The 21,799-nt window shown below is 41.1% G+C and overlaps 1 long non-coding RNA gene across 1 annotated transcript; it reads right to left on the reverse strand.

The window, feature by feature from the left end:
- Positions 1-16,261: 16,261 nt before the first annotated feature.
- On the reverse strand, positions 16,262-20,422 carry LOC146438817 (uncharacterized). Its single transcript, XR_014851938.1, has 2 exons — positions 18,945-20,422; positions 16,262-18,776 (listed from the first exon to the last, which is right to left on the reverse strand). It is a non-coding gene; the product is annotated as an uncharacterized LOC146438817 (long non-coding RNA).
- Positions 20,423-21,799: the final 1,377 nt, after the last annotated feature.

Genomic DNA, 21,799 nt, shown 5'->3' on the forward strand with positions numbered 1-21,799 from the left:
CTTCTTGGGATCTTCTCTGAATACCGAGCTTATTATCTTTTGACTCCTTCATTATCTGTCACTGACATAAAATGCAGCATGTACTCCTAAGGAAATTAAACACTGAAGAAAAAAAATGTATTAGTCTATCTAATCACACTTCTCCTCCCCTTTCCAGGGTTTCTCCCTACTGTATCATCTTTGCCCTTCAGCCACGCACAAAACCTTGTGAGCTTTGCCACTGCTCTTTCCCTTTCTGTCCCTCCCTTTCCTGCCACTTTGCTCCTTAAATTAAAAATATGTAGCAATATCTGAATTCAGCTGTCTGGGAGAGTGTCAGGTGAGTGAGGACATGATGCTATTCAGACAGTTTATGGTCACTATTAGCCAAAAGGACTAAGTGCTCTTCATCTTGGTCTCCAGAAATGTGATTAAAACTCACAGTCCAAGCTGACTCAAAAAACCCACACGTCTTCTTGGTGCTCTGCCCCAGTGCCAATGCAGAACTTGGGCTCTGTGCCTACAGCAATGGAGAGATTTTGGAGAGTGAGACGTGCCCCAGGTTTTGCCACTGGCCTGGAAGATGCCTTTGAACAACTCTATCTACCCCAGAGCCTTGTCCTGTACAAGGAGGTGCCCTTCATGAGCACCCACTGCATGCAGCACTGGGCACTGGCAGCAATGCTAACCCCCTTAGCACAACACTTTCTAGTCCAGTCCCAGCAACTTCATATCTGTTAAATGCCCTTATTCACCTCAGTTTCCTCTTGTTTTCTGCAGTGCCAATATTTGCATTGCTCATTTCAGATCAAGCATCTCCCTGTATCCTAACAATCTCCCATCTCAAACTTAACTGCTGCCTTCACCTGCACACCCACCTCCTGCTGTTTCACCAGATGCTCCATGAGTAGCACTGCTCCAACAGCCACCAGATCAATGGGCAGAAAGTTTGCTTATTTTCGCTTTTGTAATACATCTGAAAGTTCACCTCTTCCAGTGGCAGAGTCCCACAACACTATCCTGTGGCTGACCCCCTTCACCAAATTGCACTGTCCCCATGGACTTCTCCACACTGCTTGGATATTGCATAGTGCCCTGTGCTGAATGTGGGAATCTCTAGGGGAGATTGAACTGAAAACTGTAAAGTGTGAGATTTCTTGAGCAGCAGGTCTAGGAGACTTCAAATTATTTCTTATTAAAATTATTTTTAAAAGATAAGTATGTTAAAAATTTCAACAGCTGTAGTAGCAATAATAATAAGAAAAATGAAAGAAATCAAAACCATTAGCATACTTTTTATCTGAAAACAAAGTGTCACGTTAAAATAATACTGTTGAGAGAGAAGGGATTTTCCTTTAGTGGAAAAGAAGATTGGATTTTGGAACAGAAAGAAAACTATGAAAAAGAAAATAAAATCTATCTAATCAAAACAAAGGAATTAGGAGAAAGTGCGCCAAGAAACAGAACTTTAAAAACCTTCCAAAAATTGTTCGATTGACCTTCCAAAAGCTGAGATAAACTAGACCCACTCTAGCTGTGGGGAAGCTACTGACTCCTACCAGCTGAGGATCTGGAGCAGAATATCTCAGCTTTCTGATGAAATTATAATCAGAGTAGAAAAGGACAGATTATTCAGTCCTACTCAATAACACAAGAAGTTTTTCACATGGGTCATAAGAAACTGTATCTAAAACCATGAAAAGGTGAAAATAGTGGGTGTGAACCTGTGTTTTTCTCCTTTTCCAGCACAAGGGCTCTGAGGTGCCTCACAAACAAAGCCAAAAAGCAAAGCAGCACATTTTGTTCACCCCTATACAATAAACTTTCTGCAGGTGGCTGGCTCAATGCAGGACAAGATCCATTAGCAAAGCCACTGAAAACAAGCCTTTGGTTCTCACATCACGTTGATATAGGTCAAAAAACGTATGGGATATTTGGGATAGTTTTTATGGATAGCTTCATCTTGATTAAATGCATATTTTTGTTAATATATCAATTAGTATCTATCAAATATTTAAGAACTGCAGATTTAGGGCATAGTCATGCAGTAATTGATTAGGTTAAAAAAAATTGCTGTGGTTGGAATGGCCTTAAGCTCTCTTTGCAGGGATTCTATTCCAAGTAGAGTAATACAACTTTATTCATGCATGGCCAATCCTAAATTGCTCTACTTTTAAATACATTTTAATTATTTTGTGTTTCTGCTCCACAGTTGTTGTCCAGTCTGCTAAGATCTGCTGATCCTCTTTTCAAAGTATTTTAATTTATCAATGTGAAGAGACCTTGTAAATTCACACTTTGTGATTATTAATTTCCCTTCTGTTCCAGACAGTTCTGTGTAGAGTGTCTAATTTGAAATGTTTTTTTTAATCTCCATTCCTCTCATACTACTAAACTGTTGTCTTCACCAAGCAAGGATGGCTGTCAAAACAGCCAAATCTTGCTATAAGGATCTTGCTATAAGGGGCCCAGAGTTTCTGCTTGAGGTGATATTCATGGAACTGACAAGCTTAAACATAGTTGCCTGGAAAGAGAATACACACCAAAAAAAGTAGATTGAGCTGTAGGATATTGGCTGATTATCCAAAATGTATAAATATTGATGCAGCAGGCTGAGCAGTATGAAGGGAAACTGTGATCAGGAGATGCCGAAAGCTGCTTTAGAGCCGAAATCCTACTTAGGTAATGAAAATGCTGCCATCATACCCTCCTGCTCTCACTCTCATTCAGTTATTCCAGGCTGTCAAACAAAATAAATGGCACATCTCTTGTGAAATCACATCTACATTAAGTTTGTTATTTTTTCACTATTTTTAAATTGTCTTATATATATTATAGCTCTTTAATTAGACACACAGATGACAAGGGAACAGATGAAACTCTTGAATGGTTTCTGAGATTCCAGCTGCTTATGTCAGTGTCATTTTCATTTCCTCAACCCCCCTTTTTGCAATTTAATTTTTGGATTAACTTTCTGAGGCTCCCTGCTCCCAAAGCATTCATCCTTAGCACTACTCCCCAAGTGAAATAAACCTAAGGTGATATTGCAGTTTCTATGCCATGCTTGCAGCCTTGCAATTATGGCTGACACTGCTCCCAAAATGGAAAGTATGTCTAGAAGACTTTTAGAAAACCAAAAGGATATCTTCCATATTCATTTTCTTCCTCAGAAATATGCATAAACAGCCTCCTAAGTTCTCAAATTGGCAAACAATGATTAAAAATATGTCTCCACATTGCCCCAAATGGCAGAGGGGAGAAGAAGGAAAGTAGGTGTCCTAGGTTACAATACAGATGTATTTAGTATTCTATTACCACCAGCTGTGGGCCATTAGCTGTTATCTCCTGCTGTGACTCACCCCTGATAACTGTCAATGAGCTATCAAGAACCAACTGCATGACTCATGGAATTATCTCATCCTATTGTGAGATGCTCCACCCAGGAGGGAGGAGCCAAGCATTCCCACCTGGATATAACCTGGCCTGGGAACTGCCCAAGGCAGCTCTGTCTCTGGGTTCCCAGAGGACAAGAGCTACCACTGGAGCTTCAGGTGGAGACCAGACCTTCCACAGGATCACTGCTTCAACTGAACTACTTCACTTGGACTGCTACCACCACCCTGACCAACAGGGTATCAGGTTGTATCTGACTTTTTCAGTGCTTTTCCTTGTATTATTACACTTATTTTTAATTTTTCTATTAAAATTTAATCCTGACTTGCAATCTCCTACTGGTTTGTTTTCAAACTAATACAGTAGAAAACCAAAAATTGATTATTAGTATCTGCTAACATTTCCATTTTAAACAACAAAGTATTTAAAAGACTTTCTCAAAAAGATAACTTCTAAGGAAAAAACTTCAAAACAAAATCCTAATTACACCATCTTCTCCCCAAGCCAGTTTTTGCCCTTTGCTCATTCTCATCTTCTACATTGTGTCCACCTTAAATTGCAATATGCCAACAGCAGAGATTTGCTTTGTCCCAATTGTTCTACATACACAATACTGAATATAAAAATACACAGGCATAGCAACTTGCTGGTCATGTGTGCTCTGAAATGTTATCTCTTTGGCTGAGACAGAGGGAACCAGAACTGTAAGGTTATCAGGGGAAAAAAAGCCCTGAGTAGGAAAACAGAAGAGCCAGTGTAGCTTAAAGTTATCCAACAATATGTCTTGGGTTGGGTTTGGGTCTTTTCAGATTTGTTTGCAAGCCAGAGAAAATCAGTTTTGCATCACTAAATCAGAGGTTTGAAAGCCAAAATAACTTGTAAAGTACTTAAAGGCCACAAATTTCTTTGGTGAATTTTCATGAAGGAGAGCAAAGGTTAAATCCATACAATTTGCTTTGCTGGGTTTTTTTTGCTTTTTTTAATGTCAGAACTGAAGAGTCCTGTTTAATGACTGAATTTAATGACTGAATGAATACATAAGTCAATGTAATGTTATATTCCAATGAAATACTATAAGCAGATGAAAACAAAGTAAGTGCCAATGTCAAGTTCATCTCTGGCCTGCCTCCCCTCTGCTTCCTAAGTCATTACCTAGTATTTATTTACAAGACTGGAGGAAAAAAAATCTTAGAAAAATAAAGGTTTTGTGCTCAGATTTCAGGCATGAAATGGTGTCCCACTGTGTCATTTTGGATTTGCCATTTAAAAGCTTGCAGTGTGTTTGCTTGAGCAGTCCTGTTTTTTAAGAAGAGGAATTTAGTTCTTTGGGATCTGACAGTCTCAGAAGAGCTGCTCAGATGTTTTTATTAATTAGTTAATATTTGTGCAATGCTTAAAGTATCAGGCACTGTATAAATGTTAAGCTATGGAATTTGGTCCGACAATTAAATGGCAATTATAAACAATGAAAAATACATATTTATATATTTGCTAGGAATTTACACGAGTATGACATATTTGATAGTTTAGCAGAGAGCTCCTAATCTGTCCAAAGCCATATAAAGTTTAGGGATATGGCTAACAGCCTATTTAAATAACATAGCAAAAGTCATATTTTCCCTGGTGTTTGCATGTTAGCCTTTAAGGCTCCAATTAAAAGCATTTTAAGAACAGAACCTTCATATCTGATTTTCCCTTGCAGTTGCCATTTACTAGACTTCTCACACATGCAAAATAAAAATTTGCCCCTGAAAACACATTTAGTGTGCAAATGAAGAAAAAATAGACTTCACACACTCAAGACTGGCTTAAAACCTACAGTCTTGAAAGCTTCCAGCTCATCTGGTGACATTACAAAAGACACAAGTACCAAAGAAACAGAAGAAAATGCTTAGTGATTTGTTACTTTTCCCAGCTTTTTTTCCTACATATGACTGTCAGACTTTTAATGAAAATACTCTTAATGAATCAACACTCTCACAACAGTGTCACTAATGAACTACTGGTAACTGGAAAAGGAGACTAAAAATACTATGTCTCCCTTTAATGCAGAGTTATCTTATCAATATGCTGTAGCCAGAACTGTTAGGCTGAAAAATGCATTTACTTAAGAAAATAACATCATGAAGCAAAACCAGGGTAACAACAACATTTCTACTGCCAGAACACAGTTGTAGTTGGTGGGTGGCTTGTATAACTTGAGCACTTAATTAAGTGTATTTTTCCAATAAATACATTGGACATTAATTTTTACTGATGGCTAAATATCTGCTAAGTAGCTACCCTGTCTCTTAGGCAACCAGGCTAGATTTTAATAACTTGCAGGACAAAAGAGCAACAGGCCTATAGAGTCTGGTAAGGACGTCAGCATTTCCATTATAAACCCCATTTTAGCACTGGGGAGGGTACTCTAATTCAAACATTAAAACATGCTGGGGATAGCTTTTATCCAGGAGTGATTTTCTGGTTTCTGTTTTTCTAAAAGAGCCATTTGCATCCATTTGGAAGAATCTTAAATATATGGAGCATGCAGGGGGGAGGGGAAAAAAGCTTAAATGGAGAATAAAAAAAATAAAAGAAGAAAGCCCTAAAACAGAGTGGAGTTTGGGGTTTAAATGTAGTATTGAGCCTCAATGTTTGACTCAGAGAGGCTGATGCCAGTAACAGTGAAGCTGAGCAAGGATGGGCTCAGGGTTGTGTGGGACCTTCAGGACACAGGTCTGTGCTGTAAAACCTGGAGGTGCTGATTTACAGTGATGCCATTGTGGGGCTGGGAAACCAGAGGCACAATATGCTGCTTGTGATGGTGGGCTACCATAGCCCTTTGGAAGCAGAAAATTAAATCAAACCCATGGTCAGTCTGTAAATCCTAAGGATACAGGACTCTCTCTTCAGTGGAGTTTGTGTGTTAAGTTCCACTGTTGTAGGCACTTTCTAATTCCAGCTCAACATAAATTTAAAATAACCTTCACTTCCTTTGCTAAACATATTTTCAGAAGTTTTATATGTGCTCTGGATCAGCTATGAATCACCCCTTCCATATAACAGCATTTCAGGTATAGATGAGAATGGCTCTTATATATTCAGTAGTTTGATATATATTTAAAGCTTGTAAAGTTGTTTGTAACAAAAGCTGTTTTATAACTAATCTACATTATTACTATGAACTCAACCAATAACATGTGTTTTAAAGCTACCTAGGTACAAGTTTACATCAGTGGTTCAGTCACCATCTAAATCTGTAAAAAATAAAACAATAAAAAATAAATAATACATATAGGAGATGCTGTCAAAATTCATTTGGGCAGTTCCATTGTATACACATTTCATTTCCTAGATTTTAAATACTGAAATATTGATTTATATTGTCAAGGCATCCTAAGTGTATATAGAAAATAGGCTTCAGAGGCCTTACAGACTTTCAAATATCCTCAAACAGTGCAGATAAAGCAGCTTCTATACAGACCTTCTTATTTTCTTTTTTTTTCTTTTTTTTTTTTTACTAGCCTGTACTTCTAGGATTTTCCACATGGCCTTTTTCATGCTGTCCCAGGCACTCTGTACTCCAGGGTCACATCTGAAATTAGAAGGCCAGGCAGTTGCTTGTCACCCAGTCTCCCTAGAGGGCATGAGAAAAAATTATCCACAAAAAAGCAAAGAAATGCTCTCCTGCAAAAGACTGTGCTTGCAGACCTTGCAGTGAAAAATAATTCCACTGATATATATAGAAGATTCAGTCGTTTGTCCATCACTAGAAGAAGCCAGCCACAACAGAAGAGGAACTGAAAAACAGAATTTAAGTAATGTTTATTCAATTTTTTCTACACTTTCTCAAAAAGGCAGGAAAATTACTGGAAATATTTTAAGTGGTGAATCCATGCAGTCCCCAGCAAGTCCATCCACTGCCTTCCCTACAAGATTGCTGCTTCTCAGGGGCAGAGACTTCCTCCAGCAGCACTTATGGACATGCAGTGGGGCACAGCTGCAGAATGCATCTGGTGGATCAGAAGGCATTATGTCTTTATTTTCATCTGTTGCTGGAAAAGAGAGTCATGTTGTTCTCATTTCTGAGGAGAGGAGAGGAGATGAGGCACTGTGATTGAGGACTTGAATCAGACACTGGTGACAGTGGCCAGAAGGCTGGCAGGAATTCAGCAGGACTGAACCTCTGGAGGGTCCTTCTCTGCCCTCAGCCAAGCCTGCCTTGCAGACTAAAAAGCAGAGAGAACCACTGGGGAGTGAAATTCACCTGGTCACAGCTTTAATTTTGCCAGCTGCCTCTAGAGTCACGGTGAGCAAAGCTCCCTGAGGCTGTTCTGGCAAGTGGAGGTTGTGGTGAAGCCTTCAGAGCCATCCAAAACTTGCCATGCAGCTATGAATCACACTGATTTTCCCCAGAGCAGGACTTGGTACCTGTGTATGCCAACTCGAGGAGCAGTTAGACACTTCCCTGGCTATTTGCTTAGTAATGAGAACTCTCATGTTGTTTAGCCACAGTTTTGCAGAGTTTCTGCCTCCTCCATTTTACTGTCAGAGACTTGATAGCAAATTACATCCTTCAACAGTGAATGGGAACACTGTTCACCATGCCTATGTTCTCTCTCAGCACTTAGACAAAAAATCTTATATATGTATAAAGGAGAAGAGAGTAAGTCCCATCAAAAATGACATGCTGGGATTTCAGGAGGATCCAACTCCTCGAAATGAAACTTGAACAGCTGCTGGATGATATAACCTGAATAAAAGTAATTAAAAGAAAATGAGTTCTGCCCTCTTGTATCCTCCTGACTCATGCCTCATTTTCTACTTCAGGATTTAGGAAAGCAAATGTCTATTTCTGTGTCCATCACCAGAGCGACATCACAGCAAGCTAATTAGAGCACATGACAGAGAGGTGCTATTTTTGCCTTCAAATAAAGATCTTTCTGTTGCATATGAACATTTTTCTTTCTGAAATAGGGAGAGAAACTTCTTAGCTACCAGCTCTCTCCCAAAGGTGTATAAAAATTATGCTTTTTCTACAGCTTGAAAGCTTCACGATTAGAATTGTCAACTGTGGTGTATTAAAGAGGATACAGTCAGACTTGACTGCTCAAGCTTAATTTAGCCTTATGTTTCTGTTTCTGAAACATGGTAAACAATTTTTTAGCATGTACATGCTTACTGACTTGCAAACAAAAAGCATTTTTCCTTATCTGAATAAAAATGAAATCTACAAAGTCATGACCTGTGTATTAATTATGATTTTTATATTCCATACTATATTGCTTCAAGGAGAGAACTAAACACTAATATTTATTTCTATGCCTTGATAAAGAATATCCCATGCATTTACCATAGATAAGCACTGTTGAAGCTAAAAGCCACATTTCCCCCTCGGTTTGGTGTCTGTGTCGTCATGTGGAAACAGCAATTTGTATTATGTGAGGATCTGCAGGATGCAGAGTGCCCCTCTGAAATGCTTGTTTCACAGACTGTGTCTAAGGCTGGATGCCCAAATTCAGATTTAACAATCTGAAACCTGTGACTGAAAACATTCAAAAGCATATGACATTGATCATAATCTTTCACTATCCAAGTTGTTTTTCCTTTGGCCTTTCCTTACCTTCCTCTCCATCCTCAGAAAGGAGAGTCAGCTGCACCTGAGAAACAGATCTGCCCTGCAGCTTAATGAGAGGATTCACATCCCTAACAAATATCACCAGTAATTTATTAAAGGAGCTGTGCATAAGCAGTCACAGGTCAGGCAGCTTCTCAATTTTTTTATGGAGATAATGGTCCACACTACTCCATCAGTTAGCTTTCAGAAGGACCCAGCTCTAGTTTTTATCTTGATGCGTTACTTACAGCCTAGCAGAAGTGCTCAAAGGAGGCCTTGGTTTGTGGTTTCTGACTGTCTTGAAGTCCTAGGGACCACAGACCAGGTGATGGCTGTAAGCCAGGTCCCACGTTTCTCTGGCCAGGGATTCAAAAACCTCCATAAAGCCATTTCCAACTTGGAGACCACATTAAAAAAAAACAATAGGGTGAGAGCTACAGTATATGTAGAGCTGTTGTTAAAGTACATGACCAGATGAGGAGAAAAAACAGAACCATTGTGATGGTTTTATGGACTTTCTGAATATATTCCTAAGTGTCACGCAATTTTAGCATTTCTCTGACAGGTTAATATGTGCAACTTGTCTCCAGGGTCTAAGATTAAGTAGCAAAAAAGCTAAAAGGAAAAGTATTGCCAATAAACGGTGAGAAATTTTTTTGTAAGCACTCTTTCTGTATGGGAATATTTTATTTAAGTAAAAGGGGAAAAATTGCAACACATGTATTATTAAAATCAGACTCACAACAGGCAAACCTTAATTATTATTTTAACAATGTGACATACATCACCAGTAATTTTCTTTCCAAAATTAACATGATTTTAAAAAAACTCCAGCATCTGTGTGTTTGATCTTCCTGTGGCTACCACCCAACCTGTGGAACATGTCCTAAATCACACACAGGGATAGTCCAGACCAAGAATGCATGGTTAGGAGAAAACTAGTTCAGGGAGCAAGGGATGCAGGGATGTCCCAGTGAAAAGCACAAGGCATAGGTGGTATCTGAGCTCTCTTAATGGCAGAAGGACTATTTGCTCTACTATCCCCAAGATGGGCAGTGCTGGGGCTGTTCCTGAGGGAGCAGAGCAATGGAAGGAGTGAAAGGCAAGAAATGAGCAGTACCAGAACTCGTACAGACCCATAGGACTGAAAGGCAGGAACACCAACAGCCCACAGCGAGGGTGCAGGGCAGAATCATGGCCACAGTCACACAGGGACCACTGGACATGGCAGCACAGGAGCCATCCTAGAAATCTGCTCTTTTAGTACTCCATCATAACTGCTGTTGAACACGTCCAGATGTTCCGAAATATTAGTGTCCAGAACAAACTGCTTTCATCAGCTGAGGAGGCATAATTTCCAGGTTCTCCCAGTCAGGCCAGCTCATCTTTATTTCACTCTTTGATGTAAGGGCAATGTGTTTTTAAGAGACATTTCTCAAAGAAGGAAGAGCAGTCATTTGGCAGATGAAAGAGAGCAATGCCGTGAGAATAAGGGACTGCAGAGCACAAGGTGTAGCAAGAGCAGAAGGAACACAAAGGCAGCAGAAATTGAAGGCAAATTGGAGAAGAGAAAACAATAAACAGCAGAATCTATTGAAAAGGACCCCAGTAAGGGGCTAGGAGACACACTGAGGGGGCAGTGGAGGGAGTAATGGTGAAGGACAAGAGCATCAGCCATAGGGTGGTTACACTGGCTGGGAAAAGCACACAGCACTGCCAGAAGGAAAGCTGCCAAGTGGCCATTGGGCTGGGAAGGGAAGGTGGAGTCCCAGGAGAGAGCATCACCCCTGCAAAGCCCAGGGCAGCCCTTGTCCTCTGGGCTCGGGTGGTAGGTGACAAGTCTGAGCTGAACTGCTGCCAGGAGTGCATTTGTAATGTTGAATTTACATGGGAAAGTAATGAAAAGCATGAGGAAAACATCTTAGTACCATTAATTAATTGGTTTCTATATTATATTTATAGTTCTTGGATGTTTTTTTCAGTGACAATTAACTCAGCTTTATGTTTCTAGTAAATAAAATTCTCCATTTGGAAGCAGCCCCTTTTAAGCTGAGTGGAAGAGGAAATCAGACCCCTAATTCTGACCCGTACTCTGCAAATCACCAATTTTTTCCACAGCAAGATTAAATGCACCGTTGTTGTTCTGCCAGCCCTTAACGCAAATTAATGACTTAAATTACCTTTCATCTCACCTTATAAATTCTACCTTGAAGCAGCAGAAAGCCCAAGGGCTCTTGCATAACCAGATGAAGACAAGTTCACTGCCTCAAATCCTTCCCTTCTTGCTCTACTTTACATCAATTCTTTATAAGAAGAGGTCTCCAGGGCTAACAAAGGAGCTGGCCGTGCAGCAGAAGGTGCCGTGGGACTTCCAGAGGTAAAAGCCCGTCTCACGGTGACTCAGTGCACTCCATTAGTCCTAGGAAACGTGGGGCACATTGAATGCAGCAGATGTGCCCTCACTTGCCAGCCTTCAGACAAATGCAATCAAATCTATTTTAATCATCTATGAAATGCAAATGCGTTCCACTCGCACACCCGCAAGATCCATTGTCTTCCTCACTGAAGCATGCGATAATGCCAATTAAACGCCGTTGCTAACTTAATAGGTGTTCTGATTGCCTATGGGAAATTATCTTTACTTTTTCATTAGTAGTATTATTAGTAATATTATTTCACATCGCAAAGATTTTTAAATGTTTTAATAACTGTGTTGGGGTTTGTTTGTGTTCTCCCTTGCACCGACTCTGTGGCCAGCACCTACCCTGACTGAGCAGTGAAACCTGTGTTTGCACTCAGAGAAACAACACTGTGAAATTCCAAGTATTAAAAATACCCTTCTCAACTTCTTCTAAACGGGTCCTACCCAGAAGTGACAGTTGCATTAATCTGCTGGCAATTTCGCTCACACACACAGGCTCCTTTACGTGCACACAGACCCTTTGTTATTCTGCTAGAAATGGCCAGGCGTCTGTAAAGATGTTTATTCTCAGACCCACATGAAAAATGTTTGCAGTATGTATGTAGCCTACAAAGTCAAGAATGATAAGCATTTAAATCAGACTGGTCATGCAAAGTCAATATTTCGATATCAGAGGAATTGATTCTTGATCTAGTGCCAGCACAGTGTACTCAATGTACTGCAGAAAAATCCTCGCCCAGTCTTCCTGCCAGCACACTGTTAGGGATGACAAGCATGCAGTTATCTGATAGAGCAGATATTTGTTCCAAAAGACGATTTTCATTTCAAAGACAAAACATGAAAAGGGCTTACTTGTGGGGAAACCAAATACTGTATTCTCCTCTTGATAAATCAAGCTTTAGAGAAATAATGGCAAGAGAGCAGGATTCTGAAAAGAACTTCTGTAGCTCTTTTCATGCTTTTTCAGCTACTCAGCTGGCTTAACTCTGCCAACTAATAATCTTGTGTTTTCCTAAGATGTGTTGAGAAAGACTTTATTTGCAAATAATTATTTAGTGATAAGGATGCATGTCTGTTTGCTTTTAAACAGTTCCTACAAAGCTAATTAGGGGGTTTATCATAGAACACAGGGTTCTATATAGTTTATACCTTAAGCTTCTAATTATGGGATTTTCAATAACATCTCTTTCTTTCCTTTGCAGAGGACTAAGACAGTATTACTAGACAATAAAAGCCCTGTTTCAGTGAAAAAGGTGAAATTTCTTCATGTCACAGTCTTGTCAGCTCTCCTCATCACTGGATTTACATAAAAGTAACCAAGTATGAGTAATAACAGACAGGAGAGGGAAACATCTTCATACCCTCCGAGACCAGGGACTAACACAATAGTCCTTTTATACTCTGCAAAGACATCTTTGCTATTTGGCCACAGACCTCCAGATACACTGTCTAATTACAGTTAGCGAGCAGCATGCCCTTGACACAACACAGAATAAATACAACCTGCCCTTTCAAGTGTGTCACTGTGCTCAACGCTTATTTTATGTCTTCACACTACTAACCAGACCTTATACAAAGAAACTTAACCATGCTTGTACCCACAAAAATTAAATAGTATCACATTGAATGCTACTTTATTTTAGCAGGACATAAAGAGGGATTGATGCTGAATTGCTACCATCCAGCTACATTAAGTGAGGGTCTATCTCACTTACAGCTCTTCCTTGGGGCATAATAATTACCTGCATGCTTTATTTCACTGCCAGTCTTTTATACAAGTGCAAATATGGAGTGTCCATCCAGTTTCAAAGAAAAGTTAAAGGTAGTCTGTAGAGAAAATTAATCATAAGCATCTCAGGACCTTACTGGGATGCAGCCCAATTAAATTCAATACACACATCCACTGTGCAGGCCATTAATAAGCTGCTAACAATTTCTGTATGTCCCTGCTGGGCTTTATACAAAATTTTGCCCCAGTAATGAACTCTGCAGTCTTTACAGGTGGGATTTTCAGAAGTGTTCAACACTGATCCAGATCTACTCGCCTTGAAGTCAGCAGGAATTTTAACCACCAGCGTTAGGGGGGAGGTAGGGAAAGGTCAGCCTTGACTGCTTTTCAAAATCCCACCCCACCAGTCTGCTTAAGCCCCATGCAAGTCTGAGGGGAGACAAGTTTTTCTGTATTTATTGCACAGACTAAGGAGTCTTTGTATATGATGAACATCAGATTATGTGCTGCAGAAGCACAGAATATTTTTGCATTGTTTATCTGTAAAAAGAACCAGCCTTCAAAACAATATATAAGCCTACACAAATAAACAAGTCATTCCTACCCAGGAAGGGTAAGTGTTTGCACTCACTTCTATAGCCTGGAGACCCAATACAGCTATTGATCTGGTCCCTTAAACAGAAAAACTATCAAAAACAGAGCTGTACATGAGACTAAAATGCTGAAAGAAAGTATCAAACTTAATAGAAAAAGGCCCTGAAATTTTAAAAACTGCTTCCGAGGATCAAACTCTCTGACAGACTGTGGGAATCCAGAGGAAGTAATAGCAGCTCTACTAGTAAGTTGTTGATCCAGGCTTCAAATTAATTATAAATTCATAATTAATTATGAAGTGCTACCCCTTGCTCTGCTTTCCTGTGGCCTGAGGAAGAGACAGATTCTCAAAAGCTCAGAGCCAATTTCTGTTTTATTTTTAGCCAGTCAATCTCACAAAAGGTCTTACCTACAACTTGGGGACTTGCTCTTTTATATTCCATTCATGTATAGGCTAATCAGCTGGTGCAGTGATCTGTGACACTTAAATAGGAACGATGCATATAAAAAACAAAGGCAGAGCAGAAGAGACCCAAATATTCTGCCAGGGCCACAGCAAGGGCAAAGCAAGGAGGCTGTCCACACTCAGCAACTCCTGCTGCTGTTGTGCCCTGAGAAGTGGGAGCAGTCTATGGCCATGGATGAGGGAGGATGTGGGAAGGGTCTGTGGGGTGGAAAGCACCTGGATGCCAGGGTGTCCTGCAGGGATGGGTGCCCATGACCTCATTTCTCCCAGCAGCATCCACCTCCAGCTGGGAAGGGAAGAACTCTTTTGCTCCACAGTGCAAATCTGATGCACTCAGAGCCAAATCCTCATGGATGCTCATGGAATCATAGAATGGTCTTGCGTTGGATGGGACCTTAAAGATCATGGGCAGGGACACCTCCCAGTAGACCAGGTTGTTCAGAGCCTCACTCAGCCTGGGTTTGATGGCTCTTCTGTCCTTGCACCTAAGTCACCACACCAGGAATGACAAAACTCCTTTGGTTTCTCTCTGCTGAGTTTACAGCTCTCTAATCTTAAGAGGGTTCCATATTAGTGTTGGGGTTTTATGTTTATTTATTTTCTAGCCTTTCCACTAGTGTACATCTCACTAAGAAGCAGTATCTGTGAGGAAAAGGGGTGGTATATGAAGCTCAGTAGACTGAAATCATCTTTTGTTTTGGTCATTTTTGAGGGATGGAGTGGTTATAGCATAGTTTTTGCTTACAATTAAAAAATCAACATACAGGATCTAAATAGCCTAAAAAACTTTCAGTGTCCAGTAAACATTGATCTCTAATCTATTAAATGTATTCATTTCTGGACTGAGCAGCTTGAAATAAAATACTGTCCTATGAATCAGCAGCCTTTTCATAGATGACAGGAACAAAAATTATCCAACCATGTGTTATTTCCAGCTCACCTGGCACGGATTAGTAGTAATTCTGAAGAAGGATAAAGTGGTTTGGGTAAGTAACAGCCTGGGATGGGTGCTGAGAATGAAGAAATGGGCATTCATTTGTGAGGTCTGCCTCCACTTTCCTGTGTAATCTCTAGCAAATCACTTATCTTGTTTTAATTTTAAATTATAATAGGAACATATAGAGCTTCTCATGCTTGCCTGGTCTTCAGAACAGTAATTGTCTTTAAACATATGTATGTACAGCACTAATCACAACACAGTCCTGGTCCCTATCAGAGCTGGTAGCTGTTGTCAGAAGAAAAATCAGTAAATAAATCATGCTGTGTAAGAGAGCCATGTGGTCTGAAGCCAATGGCACGTGACCAGAAGTTGGCAATATTCAAACAGGACAACTGAGGCAAGCATCCTTACGGGTCACACGCATCACAGTTCCCCCAGGTTACCCCCACCTCCTTCTGTCAGCGATATGAAACCTCCACAATGGGCTGAAATCACCTTCTGAGCCAGGAGTAGGAGTAGGTAATTTAGTTTCCATGGTAATGCAGTTCTGGACCATTCTTAAACAGAAGCTGCCAAGTATGACAAATGGTAAGTGCTGATTTTTTTATGTGAACAGCTATTCACTATGAATTGAAATGAGATTGCCAAATTCACTTTCCTTGGGACTCGAGCTAGGGTCAAAAGCTATTGTTACATTCAAGCCATAGTCCAAAACTAGCACTTTAGCCACATATCTCTAGCTGCAATATAGAAATTTTTAAGTCATAGAATAAAAATGAATGACTCAATATCAGAGTTGTCAAATAGATGAGACAGATTTACATCAAGCAATTCTAAAATGCTCTGTAGCCATGAATTAAAGGAAACATATGACAAATTACTCTTATTCATTCCCTCATGGGAAAGAAATTCTGTTTTAAGCATTGCTGAATGTTGTGCAGTTGCTATTCTATGTATGTATATGGAATCTGCATTAGGATAAACACATGAAACAAGAAGGGTTTGAATTCAGCTACTTTTCTTCCATGAGCCACCACTGTACAATATGCCACAGTAGGTTTTGCACTCTGCTAATCTCCCAAACAGTACATAATTGGTCTTGGAAAATGCTGTAATACTGTAATTAACAAAATGACAAATAAAAAAGGAAAAGGCCTTTTTATTTTAGTCTTGTTTTCCTTCAGAATGAAGCAGTAGGAAGACAGGTTGCCAGATCAACTGTTATTTAACACCATCTCTGCTGTAAAGAAGCCCAAAAAGCAACTGAGTTTTGCCCAGGCTGGGGACAGGAGGGAGGATGACAGTCCTGCCAGTCACCACCCAGCTGAAGGTGGATTAGTGGGGTGCTGCTGGACTGCCTGCAGTGGCTGCATGTCTGGGGCTGGATGGGCTCCCCAAAACTGCCCCAGCAACCCCAGCAGCCAGATGGCACTGAAGAGCCATGAGGATTTACATGCTGGTCCACCAAGGGCTGCTTGTGGCCTATTTGTGAACCAGCAGGCTCTGCATGGCAAACCCAAGGAAAAGTGACTCCTAGAAAAGTTCTTCTTCATATTAACTATTCTTCCAGCTTGCAACATTATCTTTGACAAATATGAACAAGTGAACAAAACACTGTAAGCATAGGGGAAAAAACATGAGACATTCCCAGCTCAGTGTTGAAAAGAGAAGAAGCACAACTGAGAAGCATTGTGACAAAACAACCTTTTCTGCCTTTATAGCACCCTTACAAACCTTGGTACTCAAAGCCTTTCGTAAATGTTCATTAAGTTGTGCATTAAAAGGGTAGTTCTCCCTGACATAACCTATTCTCAGTTTCTTCTCTGTGAAATGCCTGGAATAAAGGGTGCTGACCCACTGTTGGTGTTTCAGGCATTTACACAGACACAGTTGATAGCAACCAGAATTGAGACCTGGGCAGGTGAATGGGTTTGTTTGGGGTTACACTGGGAGTGGCTTTCAGAGGCAGGGACAGAAGTTCTGGGCATGAAAGGGGCACAGTGGCTCTTCCCTCAGACCCCAGAGCAGACATGACTCAGTACACCCATGTGAGCCTGCCAGCTCACCCCATCAGTGCCTGCCCTGCCCCATGATCCCCCCAGCCTGCTGCCCATGCCCTGCTGGTGTGTGCCTGAGCACTGCACTGGAGACTCTTAGTGCTCATTTGGGACTCCCAGAAGGCAATGGCAGGTCTCACAGGAGAGCTGCATCCTACTGCAGTGGAGTGGTGCACTTGTTATGAGCTGCAATGAGTAGTAATTCCCCAAAAGTGGACTGTCAGTCTCAGCTGAGCAGTCTAGCAGGTAGCTAGAGCTGAAAGGGAAGTTGCTTCATCCTTGCAGTGCTAAGGGAACAGGTGGTGGCTTTGGATTTCAACCCAACAACTTCCTTAGGCACCACCCTGACCAGAGGTGTCCAAAACCTAGGGGACATAGTATTATTTCAAAGCAGGTTGTTACTGTTATTTAGCAACTAATCTCTGCAAAGAACAGCAAGTGTTTGGCTGGCTGGCTCAGCACCAGACACTCATGAGTTCTGGGTAAATAGACATCTAGGAGGCAAGAAATAGCATGGATTACATGACTGGCAGGGAGTTTAACAAACACACATGAACTAATAACAGATATTAAGAGACAGGACTTCCTAAATTACATTTCTTCTGCAAGGAATTCAAGTCTTCACATCTTCTGCAAGGAATGCCAGAACCTGTTGTCACTGCCATACCAGGTCACTGTTAGTCAAGCCTTCTTCAGACAACTCACAGTGATTCAAAAGGTTGTAAAATCCTTAGTTTTTCTCTTTTCAGAAGTGGAGGCTTGGTTTCCATCCTAATGTTATGGTTAAAAATGGGATGTCTGTGCCCCTGTGTGCCACAGACACTTGGGAAGTGCTGAAAGGTAACTGGGGAAAGCACTTCCAGACAGCCATGTAATTCCTTCCCTGCACACAAAGAGGGAATATTTGTGGCCTGCTGACACATAGCACTTCAGAAAGTCAGGAAAATTTGTAGGACAGTGAGTAGGTGCTAGAAATCTTTGCCAAGGAACCTTATTGACTATCACAAGTTTCTCCTCTGTGAAATGCTCTTACAACTTCATCTGCTGCCTCTCCCCTGCCCCATCCAGACAGTCCTGCAAGAAAAATGGAGCAGTAGGAAGCTGCACACTGCTTTTCTTAGTGGTCTTTTTCATTTAACTTAGCCACTGGGCTTTCTAATGCAGCCTGCCTGGGACAATGCATTAATAGTCTCATTCTACCAGTGTGACAGAACAACAAAGAGCCCAGTATGTGCTGAAATATGCACTCCCCTTGCTAAGCCTGTAATCCCTGCTTTGATATTTTTTTGTTTAAGCAATCAGCACAAACCTAGTGAGAATGAATCGGAAATTGCACGCTTAATTTCGTCTTCTGCTTGACTTCCATCTTTGATCAGAGACTGGAGAGAATGGGCTGAGGGATGCTCATGACTTCCTCCACAGATGATGTTAAAGACAGTTTGTCATACACAGTAGCCTCCATTTTCTTGGTTGTAACCACAAAATCCCTCCTGTCTGTCCTGTAATTTCCTGGAAAAGGACATTAAAAGTGCAGATACATTTCCCAAGTTTGGGCTGCTGCTGCCATTCTGCTCCACAGTTGCTGTGTCACCTCCAGCTGCAAACAAATCTCCAAGTTATGGCCCCAAAATGGGTGACCCAGACACGAGACCCAGTGCAGAGGGGTTTCAGTGTCTCTGCTCGGAGCAGCACCACCAGGGATCTCCTCTGCCACCATCCACCAACCCAGGAGTCCATGTGCCCTTACCCATTGCCTGATACTCACCTGGGGGATGCTGCCACTGCTGAGAGCATCCATCAAGCTCTCCCATTGCTTTGACAGAGCTTTAAAGAGTTGCCAGACTACAACTGCCATTTCCCGTTCTTTACTGTTTAGAAGCTGTTTGCTAATTTTTAATGAACTTCTGATGCTGATCACGCAGCCCCCACCTTCTCTGAGTCTGCAGGATGCCAGAAGATGGACAGAGGGTCGTAGCCCCAGAGGTGGCTATTTGGAACCTTTGTGAAACCCTCTGGCCAGCTCACAGCACCCTGATTGAGTGAGTTGAGCCCAGGGTGAACCAATTACTGTAAAAATGAGAGAGATCACATGGAAAGAAGGGTTAAAGGCTGAATGGTGCACAGCTTTACTGCAGAGGGAAGCAGAAAGGGTGGAAAACGCAGACCCAGAGGACTGAAGGGCTGTAAAATCTGATCACTCTTCTGCTTCAAGGGCATTGACTTTGCAAGGTAAGGAACTGCAACCAACACCAATCTGGGCAAGCAAGCTTACCTTCAAAGCATGTATGAACTTATCTCCCTGCTAAGGTCAACAGAAAATTCCCATTGATCTCAGGAGGGCTTGGATTTTAAATTAATGAAAGGCTACTGGACTTGACGTGCAGTTATGAAGCATTTGTAATTATTAATTTATCTCTTCTCTGACTTCTAGTTCACTTGTGACAGGAGATAATATATCATAGCTTAAGACTGAATGTATATTTGTACTTTAAAACACCATTCTCAGTGATAAAAGCCCATGAACTGACATACCATACTCTTATGGACCAGTTTAAGGATCAGCATGAAAATAATCTTATTGGACACATCAACTGTGACTCTGCATGCTTGAATCTAGCGACTATACCATTTTACTTATTGTTAACTTAAGGCCTTTTTCTGGTGTTAATAGGTAACTGTAACACACTTTCCAAAGACAAGACACTAGGAGTTGGTCTTTTCCAATCTTTTAAAAATTTTGTTTTACAAGCTAGATTTGAATAGTCTGCACCTGCTGTTTCTAGGACCCTGAGAAGATGCAAAACTCCCTGGTGTGCCTCAACAAGTTGCTTTTTACAGCACTGTTGAGTATTTAGAAATTAGCTGTTCATCTCTTCCTCCTTTTCTTTTTTAAATTCCTATGCAGAAAGTATTAAACTCCTGTGTGAACATTTGTGCTTATGCATTCAGAGTTACAGAAGTCACTGGGAGCTACAGTGAAGGACAAACTCTTCTAGCACAGAAAGCTCTGTACAGAGCTATAAGCAAAGAAAAGTTTTCTTCTCCTTTGCAACATATCACTCCATACCAGATCCAAAACAATAGAGGTACATAGGCTCCCTGGAAATCAGCATGACTCCAGAAGCAGGATTGCTAGAGGATTAACAGGGATATGCACAGTTTTCAAAGTTGAACCATGAATATTTGTCAAAGGCCAAAGAGATACCTGAGGAAGCAGGTAAACACAAAGACACTCCAGGGCACCAGCCATGGAGGCTGGAGGTAGCCAAGAAGGGAGGTGCAGGACTGGGAGTGAAGTCAGAGGGAAGGGCAGGTGCTGGAGATAAGCCAGCCAATAAGCCACATGGGCAGCACATTTGGCACTGCTGATAAGTTGAGCCAAGGAGAGATGGAGATCAGAAAACAGCACTCCAGGAGGCTGGGAAGTGATGCTCAGCTACAAGTCTGAGTAAGCTGTGTCACAGGGTGACACTGGTAAGGGTTTGGCAGCAGTGCTTTGGATCATTTCTGTGTTAGTTTGAAAACAAACCAGTGGGAGATCACAAGTCAGGATTATAATTTAATAGAAAAATTAAAAGTAAATGAAATAATACAAGGAAAAGCACTGACAAAGTCAGATACAACCTGACACCCTGTTAGTCAGTGTGGTGGCAGCAGTCCAGGTGAAGTAGTTCAGCTGAAGCAGTGATCCTGTGGAAGGTCTGGTCTCCACCTGAAGCTCCAGTGGTAGCTCTTGGCCTCTGGGAACCCAGCAGACAGAGCTGCCTTGGGCAGTTCCCAGGCCAGGTTATATCCAGGTGGGAATGCTTGGCTCCTCCCTCCTGGGTGGAGCATCTCACAATAGGATGAGATAATTCCATGAGTCATGCAGTTGGTTCTTGATAGCTCATTAACAGTTATCAGGGGTGAGTCACAGCAGGAGATAACAGCTAATGGCCCACAGCTGGTGCTAATAGAATACTAAATACATCTGTATTGTAACCTAGGACAACTTCCACGGAATATAGCAATAAATTGGGAGGGCCAGGTACAAAAACGGTCTGCAGTCAAGTAGGAGCAGATCTTGGACCTGATCAAGGTCTTGGAGCAGATCATCCAGGTCTTGGTCACAAGAAAGAGAAGAGGAACAGCTCTCTGAGACCAGCTGGAGAAAGCACCATCAGCTTTAAGCAGTTGCACAAGTGTACAGGGAAGGAAGAGAAGGTGTTGGAGCATGAAAAACTGAAAAGGAAATGGTCATTTATTCAATTTAAAACTTGCTTTTTTTCTGCAGCATTCCTCACACAAGTATTAAGCTCTAGAAAAACATAAACAATCACCTCTTTTTTGTAGGTGCAACCTTTGCACATAGGAAGATGAAACAAGTTCTCTAAGGTTGCCCCGTGGTGGAGCTGACAAATGAACTCAAGGATCACAAATCCCTGTCCACTCCAGGTTTTGAAGCCTGTTCTCCATTTGCAACTAGATTAACAAACAAAAAAAACTGTGCAGGATGCTTGTAATTGTCCCAAAATCATCCATACAATTATCCTTAATGATGAATTAAATATCTAAATATTTAAATATGATTAACATATTTATTACCCTTTGTTTATGCTGGTTATTCACTAGTGATCATTT

Source organism: Lichenostomus cassidix, chromosome 4 (assembly GCF_008360975.1).
Source record: "Lichenostomus cassidix isolate B80296 chromosome 4, HeHo_3.0, whole genome shotgun sequence".
NCBI lineage: Eukaryota > Metazoa > Chordata > Aves > Passeriformes > Meliphagidae > Lichenostomus > Lichenostomus cassidix.